Raw genomic sequence first — 12104 nt, 5'->3', positions numbered from 1 at the left:
GGGATGAGATTTTAGGGCGATTCAATTCCATTTTATTTATATAGCGCCAAATCACAACAGCAGTCGCCTCAAAGCGCTTTATATTGCACAGTCGATCGTACAATAATAGATAGGATGACAGGAGGCAAGAAGCTACTAAGTATGTAACACTGCAACCCACTTTCCTTGGAGGTGGTCACGGCCCACCCTTGAGGCTTATTGCACCACTTTATACTAATCCACATGCAGTTAACTATTCAATAAGAAGAAGACAATAGGACATACATAAATATGATTAAATAATGTGTCAAAGCTTTACATCTTAAAAGAGACCCCAGAACAAACAAAAATGAGATGCTGAAATAATTCGTGTTGGCAAATCTGGTTTTTCAAAAACAACAAAGAACAAAAGTGTTTCCTAGATTTCAAGTACTCGGGAAGTGTATTCCATTAACTGGTAGCTTTAAGTGAAAATGCAGATCGAGAGGAAGCAGAGCTTAAAATGATCTCTTAAAGCTTGTTTGTAAAGAGATTTGATAGATTTCAGTGTTGAGACCAACATGAGGTGTAATAAGTTGCAGTATATGAGAAAATATAATAGCATTCAAGTATACACTTGTGGTCTCTCTCATAAGTGAATCATAAATTTTTCACAAGGTATATTTAAGTGTATTGCCCATCACATGCACTTCTTGAAGCAGAGTGTGGGATCGTCGACGACGATGGCGACGTGCCTGTCGTCGAGCAGAGAGGGGATGGAAAAAAGATAGGCTCCATGTTTCCTTTGACATTCTATGTCGAAGTCGCACAGCATATCAAAAATCTGTTCAGATGGCTAAAGCGGCCTTCTTATCGGACATCATTGTGGCCAATGGTCACAATCCTCGAGTTTTATTTAAAATCTTTAATTCAGTGGTCAACCCTCGGTCAGATGTGCTGAGGGAGGCCTCCACAGCTCTCTGTGAGCGATTTTTGAATTATTTCACAGATAAAATTGCATCATTAAAGGCCCTGCATTTACCGGCGGTTAGCCAAGTTCCAACTTTAAGATGCTCTTCGGCCTTTTACCAGTTTGAACCTATCTACTCTTAACACTAAAGGAAATAATAGATCAGTTGAGAAGCTCAAACTCTTTACTTGACATTCTTCCATCTCGTATTATTAAGGATGGCGTTGATGTAATCGGGCCTTGCATTCTATCTCTAATAAACTCATCATTGCTATCGTGTCACGTTCGGACTGCTTTTAAACATGCAGTTGTGGAACCTGTCATTAAGAAAAGTGGCCTTGACCACAAAGACTTTGCAAATTATAGGCCGATCTCTAAATGACCTTTTATGGCTGTTATGGCCCTGTCCATAATCTGTTTTGGTGGCTGTTGTTGTCTGTGCCTTTAAGTCTTTGCAGGTCCCGGAGTGGATGAGCTGACGGCTGCTGATTGGTCCCCTGGCCATGTGATCTTCATTCAAATCCCTCACCAGCAGTTGTCCCGGGGCAGCCACTGACAGCAGCAGCAGACCTGACCCTGGCCTCCAAAACCTGAGACTTTTGTGTGACTTTTTGGAGTTTTGTATATAGTGTGTACATTAGTTTTCATTGTAAATAGCCTTGTAAATAGCACTGCAACAGAAGGGGTGAGCTGCCTTATTGTTTTTCCTTGCACTGTTTTCTCCTGTTTATTTCAGTTAGGGAGTTAGGTGTAGCGCTTGTCTTTTGTTTGATATTTGATTTCACATAGGGTTTTAGATAACACCTCCTCCTGACTTAGCTGGTTTTGTTTGTTATTTTGGCCTTTGTTCACCCCGGAGCTTCATTTTTGCAGTGGAGAAAAATAAATCACGATTCACTAAGAAATTGGTTTCCCTTTGTGTATGGTTTTGGGGACCAGGGCGGGGCAATTCTTTCAATCTTGTGTTGCATTCCGGCTGCCTAGACTGGGGCGTAACAATGGCAAACAAGTCGTTCTTCAGCAATTAGAGGCCTATCTAGATGCTAATCACATTAGCGACAGATTTCAGTCTGGGTCTAAACCACATCATCATGTCATAGTACAGAAACTGCTCTGCTGAGAGATTTTAATGACCTTCTTTTAATTGTGGATTCAGGGCGCCCTGTGGTCTTGGTTTTACTGGATTTGTCTTCTGCCTTTGATGTAGTGGACCACAGCATTCTGCTAACAAGACTGGAATATTTAGTAGGCATTAAAGGGAACGCCCTTGAATGGTTTAAATCGTATCAAAAGTTCCCTTTCTGTTACGATGGGGAGCTACTCTTCCTCTGTTACCCCTTTTCATTGTGGTGTGCCCCAGGGCTCTGTTCTTGGCCCTATGTTGTTCTCATTGTACATGTTACCCTTGGGCTCTATATTTGACAAAAATAAAATTTCTTTTCATCTTTATGCTGATGATATTCAAATCTATTTTCGTCTGACGGACGATACCCCATCTTCACTATGCTGCTTTCTTGATTGTATGAGGAAGGTTAAAGGCTGGCTATCCAGTAACTCCCTTTTGTTAAATGAAAAGAAAACAGAAATTATTATCTTTCATAGCCACATCCCTCGGGGACAATTAACCGATATATTTGGGCCCTTTGCTACCTCCCTCTCTGATACAGTACGTAACTTGGGTGTCCTTTTGGACAGTTCCTTCAAACTTGATAAACAAGTGTCCTCTGTAGTATAGTCTAGCTTTTACCAACTACGACAAATCTCTAAAGCTAAGCATTACATACCGCGAACGGATCTTGAAAAACTTATACATGCATTTGTTACCTCAAGATTAGACTACTGCAACTCCTTTTACCTGGGCCTCCAATCTGCCCTTCTTCATAAACTACAACTTGCCCAAAATGCAGCGGCACACCTTTTAACTGGTACTACAAGGTTTGATTCTATTACCCCGATCCTGGCTGCCAATCAAATATCGGATTGATTTTAAGATTTTATTGTTTACATTCAAAAGCCACTCAGCCTGTATACTCCTAGTTGAGCACTTCAGTCATCGAGTCAAATGCTCTTGGTGCAACCTCGGTCCCGGCTGAAAACCAGACGTGATCGTGCTTTTGTCATTGCTGCACCGAACATCTGGAACAGTCTTCCAGCTGATATTTGCGCAATGATTAGTTAGTGATTTATCGGATGTACACTTTGTACTTTTATTGCGTTTGTATGTCATTCTATTATTTCATATTTTACTTTTCAGAAGCACTTTGGAGTACCTCTGGTCTTTTAAAAGGGCTATCTAACTAAAGTATTGATTGACTGAATATTTAGTGTGAATGGCTAAATACAATTTTATCCAGTTTAAGACACTTATGATTAACTGATGGTGTAGAAGCTTTTTAATAAGCAGTGAATGTGTCAAATGCTTTGTGCAAGTCCAAAGATACTGCAGCCAGTTTTGGTTAAATGGTTTACTCTAAATCCAACTGCAACAGATGAAGCAAAGCTCCTCTTTCCAAACGTTCTTCCAGCTATTCAGTAACAACTTAAATGGTAAATGGCTTGTATTTGTATAGCGCACTGGTGATGGCAGCTACATTGAAGCCACAGCTGCCCTGGGGCGCACTGACAGAGGTGAGGCTGCCGGACACTGGCGCCACCGGGAACCTCTGACCACCACCAGTAGGCAACGGGTGAAGTGTCTTACCCAAGGACACAACGACCAAGACTGTCCAAGCCGGGGAGGTATGTGTGTACATATATATATATATATATATATATATATATATATATATATATATATATATATATATATGCATTAAATTCGAGACATGTTCTGGTTGTGCTGCAGGAAAAGTCCTTGAGTGTGTGCGGGAAGGGGAGCAGGAGTCTGTTATTGTTCTGGAGCAGGAGAGTGAGTTGTACCAGACGACTCCTTGGGATTAATATGTTAAAATAGTGACATCTGTTGGTGACAAATATAAAGAACAGCTTGAATCTACAAATTAAAGTGCTTCGTGATTACTGCCCACTCTACAGAGTGGAGTTGATAATTCTGTCTCATATTGGGCCACCCTTGTGTTGCTTTGATCATGTATTTTTAGCAGGTGACAAAATTATGGGATAATGACGTGGGGGTAGAATTGATTGGGAACTGGAAAGGGAAAATGCTAATGAACTTGTAAAGTAAAAACATGATGCATTAAAGGTTACCCTGTTTGGTTTTTATTTAAGAAGGGAATGTGTTCCTCTGTGCGATGGCCGAGTCTGTTTCTTTTCTAGGAGGTCATTTCTCCTGCCTTAGAGAAAATCCTCACATGGAACAGAAGAGGCTGGAGCGCACAGAAACTGCAATGCAAGTTGGTAGAGATGCAGGTTTACAGGCGTCCTGGGACCACAGACTATCATCTAAAAAGAAGATCAAACAACAGGCATACTGAATTTTACAGTATTCATGCAAAGATATCTTTGTCTGTGTCATCTTTTATAATTGCAGCTTTCTTCATGAACTTATTCACTGACAATGCGTTTCTCACCATTACATGCACTCACAGTGCTTATAAGTTGTCTTTCTGGCCTAAAGAAAAACGTTTCTTCATTTTAGGAATAATTTGAATGTCTTCGGTCACACAGCTGCAAATCCCTGTTGCAAACAGCAGGGACACAGAATTACCTCAGTGTGATAAATCATTGTGTCACGGTTCATTTTGAGTTTCTTATGTTTTGGTTTATTTTTGAATGATGGATTGTTTTCTGTTCTCTGGTGCTTTGTTGATTATTATGATAAATCTGTTTCAGTTATTCTGGTATATTTCTGTATTATGATTAATGTTCTGGTTGTATTTTGTTATTATTGCAGCTTTAGTTCAGTGTCTAGTCTTTCTCTCTCTCTCTAATCCGTGTCTTATTTAAGTGTTTCCTGTTTTACTTTGAAGGTTCATGTCTGATGTCAGTGTTTCTGGCTTTGCTGTCTCGTTAGGTCTCATTGCTTGCTCAGTGTATTTAAGCTCAGTGTTTCTTTGTGTCAGTGTCGTGTCGAACCCTCAGAATGGCCTGTGTGGTCCAGTTTGTGTGTTCACGGTTTGGTTTCTGTTTTTGTTTCGTGCCGCAATAAAGCTGAGGTTTCCAGTTACAATTCTGTCTCAGAGTCCTGCATTTGGATCCTCATCCCCGCCTGCCCGCACACAGAGCCCTGACACATTATCTGTGTCAAGATCTGAGGGGTTTTTCCAGAGTTGATGACTGGACTCATAGCCACCTGACACCTGAGTTAAAAAAAAAGGACAAAAGTCCAACTGCACAAAGCTCATACAGATTTATTTTACAGTCTCAGAAGGGAGGAACTATTCCCACAGGAGAATCCACTGCACTGTGATTGGGAATGGCTGGATTATTTCCTGTTCAATAGGTACACAGCAAATTCAAAAGTGTTAAATGTTTTGGTGTTAATAGTCTTCTTGCAAAAGTAGAGTTAATTTTACTCTAAGTAGAGTCACATTCTTTTAATGTAACTCTGAGGTGTAAAATGATAGTAGTTAAAATCGAGTGTTAAAAATGAGTGTTTCTATGTCAAATCTGGAGGTGTTACAATGGAAACATTAACTCTTGACCTCTTAACTCTGAACTCCTACAGGGGCTATGACACCAACAGAGTAAATTCACAGACTCCGCCCCCAGCACGGCTCCAATCGAAGCTGAAGTGAAGCCGTTTCAGAACATTTTGCTCTACATATTTGAGTTGTTTGCCATGCTTGGTAAGTCATTTTTTCAAAGATTGTTTCAATTGTTATTATGAGCTTTTACTTCTGTGGCTCTTTGGAGTTGAGACAAAGCTGTGTGAAAGGCATTAGCCATGTTGCTCGCTGATAGCATAATATTCTGTTTTAGCTAGCTGAAAGGTATTGTTTGCAGGCAAATACCACAGCCTTGAAAAAAAGCTTGCATGTGAATTTTCAGTCAAACTTTTGGTCAAATACGCCTAAAACAATGTGTAGAATGTGAAATGTTGGTATAATGGTGCTACTTGAAGCCTGAAAACGATCGCCCATAAAAAAAACGAGCAAACAGCAGTAGCTGACGTCCTGACTGGATTCTACGTTAGCATAGATCCCTCCAGAGTTTTGTGCACACGGTTTAGGTAAAAATGAAAAAGGTTGAGGTTTTACATTTAGTTCAGTATTACCTGTTGCCTGTGTCCTTGTCTTTTGGGAAAATACTTTACACAAGTAATGGCTCAAAGAGGATTCCTTTTTTTTACTGTGCTGCAATTGTTTACTGGATTATTTGTGCCATTAATTAGTGTCAACTAATTTTTATTCAATCTCCACACAGGATATGCTTGTGAAGATGGAATATGGGGGAGAGCAGAAGTGCGTTGAAGTTCCACAAAGGGATGAATGAAGGACATGCATATTGTATTGAAGAAATAAGTGATGAGATGCTGTTATTTGCATTTACCATGTCAGACCTTTTGATAAACAAAATTCTAATGAAAGTGAGAACATGTACACTGTTACATCTTTCAGAAAATGTTTTGAAATTGTGGTGCACAGTTCAGAATAAATGTTTTTCAACAACCATTGCATCTTTTTAGTAAATGTTTATTTCCAAAAGAAATGTCTAGAAGTTCAGAACAGTAAAATTCCTGCTTTTTAGAATGAATTAGAAGATAACTCTTACGTAGTTAAACTAAAATACTCTTTGAGAGTTAATATATAAATTCTTAACACCAAGTGTTAAATTATCAACTCCAGACAGATTTGGTGTTTAACACTAAATCAGAGTTAATGTACCAACTCTCCAAAAAGAGTTAAATTAACACTCTCTGGTGTGGACCCATATAGACACTTTAATAGTGTTGAAATCAAATCCGACAGTGTTAATTTGGACATGCTGGATTTGCTGTGTACTAATTGAGATCAGTGTATAGAGATACAGGCTTCAAATATGTCATTCTATGTGATTCAGTTTATGTAACAAGAAAGAGCGAGTGTGGGCTTTTTGTTTTTTCCTCTTTATTAAATGTGGTTGTCCCTGTATCAGATTTCCAGACTGATGAGTGGCTGCTCGCGGTGTTTATAGTGTACCACTGCCATCTAGTGTCATTCAGAGTCAAAGCTCACTGGTTTATTTTGGACCTCACAGAAGACACCAAATACCATCACAGAGAAAGCAAACAGAAGTGCACTTGATTGGAAGCAGTGTAAGAAGGATGTGAAGCTAACAACCTCCAGTCTTGATTCAGGAATCAGCGATCATGTGGTTGTGGACTTAAAGGAAGAGGATCAGTTGCAAAGGTCGGTGCTGCAGCATCGGGCGATCGCACCAGGTGTTGTGATGTAGCCCTGACACACCGCCATGTTCATGCACTGACGGAACGAAGACCCTACAATAATGAAACACAGACGCTTAAAGTGAGCGTGTGAACATACTTACTGAGCAGGCATATAATGATACATTAGTTTAGATCAGGGATGTCAAACTCCATTTACACTGTGGGCCACTTACAGCCCCTTTTATCTATATTTTAACTGTTATTGATGAAATGATGCTTACTTTGGTGTAGTGTGAATTTAAACAGTAAAAGCTACGAAAATACAGTAAAAAGTCCAAAATCAGTGCCCTCCATCAAAATTTACAAAACTGTCCAGTGGACCGGATTGGAGTCTTTTGGAGACCGATTCTGGTCCCCAGGCCATATGTTTGACATGTGTTTATATATTCACGTAAGACAATGAATAAAATAATAAAAACAATCAGATGCACATGCAGCATATGTAATTTTTGTGTGTGTTATCATTCCTTATCTTTATGCAGTGTTTAAAAGTCTCAAATACAGGTATAGACAGATGACCTGTCGAACCTCTCGGAGGATCTGTGGCTGTGGAAACAACCCTACTGCTGTGGGTTGTTTCAAGTAACTCTTATCCTGTGGTGATAACTTCTGTTCTGATGGGAGTAATCTCTTGTATAATGTGACACACTACACCTTCCACAGAGTACTTACTCAGAGCGCCTTGGAATATCACGGCACCACAGGCATTAGCCCGTCCCGAGCAGGTCTGGATGCTTGTAGGAGTGCAGAGGACACTGTCGTCTGAGAAACAAAAGTTGCATCGCAGCGCCTCTCCTGGAAACGACACACACACACGTGAAAATAATGTAAGAGATCATTCTGGCTTGAGATACAAAACATTTTTACAGTATATCTAACACATTATACAGGATTTAAATAACTAATGTGGACTCTTCAATAATAAAAATAAAATGTTAACTAAAAAGGTGAAAATGGAAAAGAGACATTTTTTACTCCCGTTAAAGCTTCAAAGTCACAATAAAAAGTTGGTACTTGTTTGTATTTCTTTAAATGATTATTTCTCTGTTTTGTAATAAATAACCTGATTACTGTTGTGCTTCAGTCTTTAAGTGGAATTAATAAAATGCATAAGTTGCATGTATGCCAAGAATAAAGAAACATACCCTGACACAGAGTCAGCAACAGAAGAATGGCACCCACCGCAGCTCTCATGATCTGCAAGAAAACAGAAAAGTATTTATAACCTCCTGTGCCCGAGGAAACGACTCTTCATCAGTGATATGACTTTTCAGATGAAAAAGAAAATCTGTTTGTTGATCAGTCGTTTTGAAACAGCTTTTGTTGTCAGAGACACACCAACACAAATACTCACTGTCTCTGTTCTCTTTAAAGCATCAACATTATTTAAGCCTGTAAGTGTCAGAGTTCTTTGCAGCTCTTTAAAGTCATCTTCATATCAGCATGTCAGATGCTTGAAATGTGCAAGTGAACTATCGTATAAACAAAACAGAGTCTGCTTCACAGTTTGCAGGTAAGAACTAATCTACGTGTGAGTTGTTACCTCGTGCTCAGACCCTCAGCTCCAAATGTGTGTCCCGTATGTTGGAAGGAAGTGTGCGCTGTCTTTAACAACCATAGCACAAAGCAGAAGAGCCTGTCTGTTGTGTAACGGTGGGTCAGTACAGGGTTCAACAAAACACACTTTCTAGTCGTGTTGCAAGAAAGAAATTTACAAGGAAACTACATCCCACTGATGGATCACGCACCAGAAGCTTTTTCTCAGAAGTGCAGACCTGATTTCATTGCTGAGTTAAACTGAGTCTTAAAAAGAGGAAAAACAAAGAACAGCTTTCATCTGTTAAATGTTCTTTTAATTATCTTCCTGTTTTTAGATGCTGCTTCCCTTTCTTTCAACAGTTGCAGCAGTAATTCTGTCTTTTGGTGGAGAGTTCATGTTGCAACAGCAGAGGCTGAAGAGTGTGCAATGATTTAAGAGTACACAGAGGGATGGATGACGGATAGATTGCTCTAGCAGCACATGCTATAGTGTAGCTGGGTAAGACACTGGAAGTGTAAAGTGTAAATCAGGAACTTGGTGACTGCACGTAAATTTTTGAGCTTCAACATAATGTCCAGTAGTAAGTTCCTGATTATGTTGAAGATCAAAAATTTACGTGCAGTCACCATTTAGGTCACTTCAGCATTTTACAGGACATCCCACTAAAGTCACCTATGTGTCGTCATGCTTGATGCATTGTGCTTTTCTGATATTCAACATGTAAAGCTTTCCTGCAGGCGTGTTGTACAGACCTTCAGGTGTCAATATCCTGAAATGAGAAGAATAATGAAGCAAGAGTTAGCATTTTGCACTATCCCAGATACCATAGGGCAGGGGTGGGGAACGTCAAGGGCCGGTGTCCTGGAGGTTTAGATGTGTCCTTGATCCAACACAGCTGATTCAAATGGCTAAATGACCTCCTCAACATGTCATAAAGTTCTCCAGAGGCCTGGGAATGAAGTAATCATTCGATTCAGGTGTGCTGACCCAGGGTGAGATCTAAAACCTGCAGCACACCGGCCCTCGAGGCCTGGAGCTGGACACCCCTGCCATAGGGGTACACCCTGGACAGACTGTCAAGCTGATGCAGGGCTAACACAGAGAGACTCATTCACACATATGGGCCATTTAGAAAGGCCAGTTACCTAACCCCACTATCTGCATGTTTCTGGACTGTGGAAGGAAGCCAGAGTACCTGAGACAGCCTGCACACAGGGACAATATGCAAACTCCACACAGAAACACTCCGGCCAGCCGGTGGAGTTAAACTCAGCCATGTCTTACAGGTAAAGTGTTAAACAGGCTAGCTACTGTCGACAGTTTGAGACGCTTTAACTGAATAAAGTCCAGTGCTGCCATTGATGTCAATGATTTTATTTCTTATTTTTAGTCACATCATTATAGGCCTAAAAATGTGCTGCAAACACCCGTGGCAACGATTTATCGTACTCAATAGTTCTGTTTGTTTGTTACCTGTCGACACAAACGACGCTCTTCATTTTATCCTCCCCATCACCTCGTTATGACAGTCCACGAGTACACGTCAGACTGTGGTCCTCCTAACAAACCATCAGACAGAACTTGGTTTGCTGCTGTTCTGTCTTTTATTGCAAGGAAAATAGGAATAAAATAACTTTAAACTAACAAGTTTATTGTCCCACATCTTTGCTTTTTGCATTAAAAGCAAAATAAAACAGTCACATGTGGCTGTTGTTGTGCTGCTTTTGAAGGCAGGTGCAGCCCTGACACTCCAGTTTGTTTATGACTGATTGCAAAATAACAGACTTTTCAGCACTGACGCAAGAAAGGACTCTACCCAACTTTTTCATCACATTATTGCCATGTTAGAAAGTTCAGAGGACAGACTTGACTCCGCCCTCAAACCAGCGTGCCTCCCTGTCCAGGATGTTACATCAGCATCATTGAAAGAGTCCACTGGCCTGTAGGTGTAGATAGACTGCAGAGTCCTGGCCTGACGAGGTGGCTCTGCTGTGTTGGTCCATCCTCTCAGCCAGAGCTTGTTTGGTTTCCTCGATGTATAAATCCTGGCACTCCTCCTGCACTTAACAGCGTACACTATGTTACTCTGTTTGTGTCGGGGACCCGATCCTTGGGCTGGACCAGTTTTTGGCGCAGCGTGTTTTGGGGTTTAAAAGCCACAGAGACCCGGTGTTTAGAGAAAATGTGTCTCAGCTGTTCTGATACTCCTGACACGTACGGGGGTTTTCCTCTGCTCTTTCCAGGTGGGTGACACGGTTGCCCCTCTGATGATCCTCCTTGGGCTCTTGTGCTCTGGGGGGCCTATGGATTTCTGGGGCCTGGATCTCCTCAATGCCTGCTTCATGCCCTGGGGGGCGGGGCCATGGCTCCCCACACCCCCTAGCACAGGGGTCGGCAACCTGCGGCTCTTTGGTTCTTATACTGCGGCTCTGCGTGGTTTGGGAAAATAAATTAGAAGCTATTAGCTGAAGTGTATTTTATTTATGTTCTTTTTTAACTTGTAGTTCTAAACTGGAAGATTATTGTGATATTGAAATATAAAAATGAAATTATATTATATTATTTGTTCATCGCTCAAAATAAGCGTCACACTCGTGGAAGCCGGTGTACCCGCCGAAACGCCGTGCATTTATCGAGACTTTCAGCCCCAGGTAGGTCAGTTATGGATCTTTGGATCCACATTATGTCAGCAGCTCCACCGTGAACTATGGTAAAACAAACACGCTCGCGCCTCACAGACGACAGCTTACAGTCCTGTAAAGATGAAAGTGACTTCGTACAGCCCCGACCTGCAGACGCTGTGCGCAGAGGTTCAGGAGCAGAAGTCCCGTTGTAAACATGTCACGGCAGACCCGACGATGTTTGCATGAACACGCTTTTCAGCTTCTCTTTATTGACCACTTTTCACACACAGCCGGCTGTAGCTTTGCAGCTCACAGCCCGACACACACCAACACAACAGCACAGACGTTAAGGCGGCGAGGCGTGATTGCGGGTGCCGCTCAGGTGCGTCCGCCTCCCCTACAGACCACGCCCCGCCACACACATTAACCAGGTAAAATACATATTTAGGCAGAATTTTGTAAATATCTATTTTGCATCTTTCAGCAGCATCGAGCTTTTTTTCCAATTATTTTTTAAAAGTCAGGTCAAGGCTCCAAAAGCACAAAGGCGATATAAGGAGGGCTCACAACAGTTTTTGTTTGCTGGATCATTTTAGTTCAGCTGGGTGTCTTTCCTTTGGTTATATTTCTTTAAGAGTTCAAAATGTGTTAATTACATAAATAAAATGTAATTTTCTCTGTAGC

The 12104-nt window shown here is 41.1% G+C and overlaps 1 long non-coding RNA gene across 3 annotated transcripts; it reads right to left on the bottom strand.

Annotated features, from left to right (window-relative positions):
- Positions 1-4147: 4147 nt before the first annotated feature.
- On the bottom strand, positions 4148-8921 carry LOC146548365 (uncharacterized). Of its 3 annotated transcripts, XR_014890863.1 has the most exons (5): positions 8800-8921; positions 8402-8453; positions 7929-8051; positions 7150-7307; positions 4148-4330 (listed from the first exon to the last, which is right to left on the bottom strand). It is a non-coding gene; the product is annotated as an uncharacterized LOC146548365 (long non-coding RNA). The 3 variants fall into 3 exon arrangements; XR_014890862.1 differs by lacking the exon at positions 4148-4330 and having other exon boundaries at positions 6429-7307; positions 8800-8913; XR_014890864.1 differs by lacking the exons at positions 4148-4330; positions 8800-8921 and adding an exon at positions 8611-8784 and having other exon boundaries at positions 6429-7307.
- Between the last annotated feature and the right edge of the window lie 3183 nt (positions 8922-12104).

The sequence above is a fragment of the Mchenga conophoros genome, linkage group LG23 (assembly GCF_057382185.1).
Source record: "Mchenga conophoros isolate Kocher_MC1m ecotype Shallow Benthic linkage group LG23, M_conophoros_male_GT1.1, whole genome shotgun sequence".
NCBI lineage: Eukaryota > Metazoa > Chordata > Actinopteri > Cichliformes > Cichlidae > Mchenga > Mchenga conophoros.
Note: the sequence above shows the minus strand (reverse complement) of the source record. Positions and strands in the feature narration are given on the sequence as shown.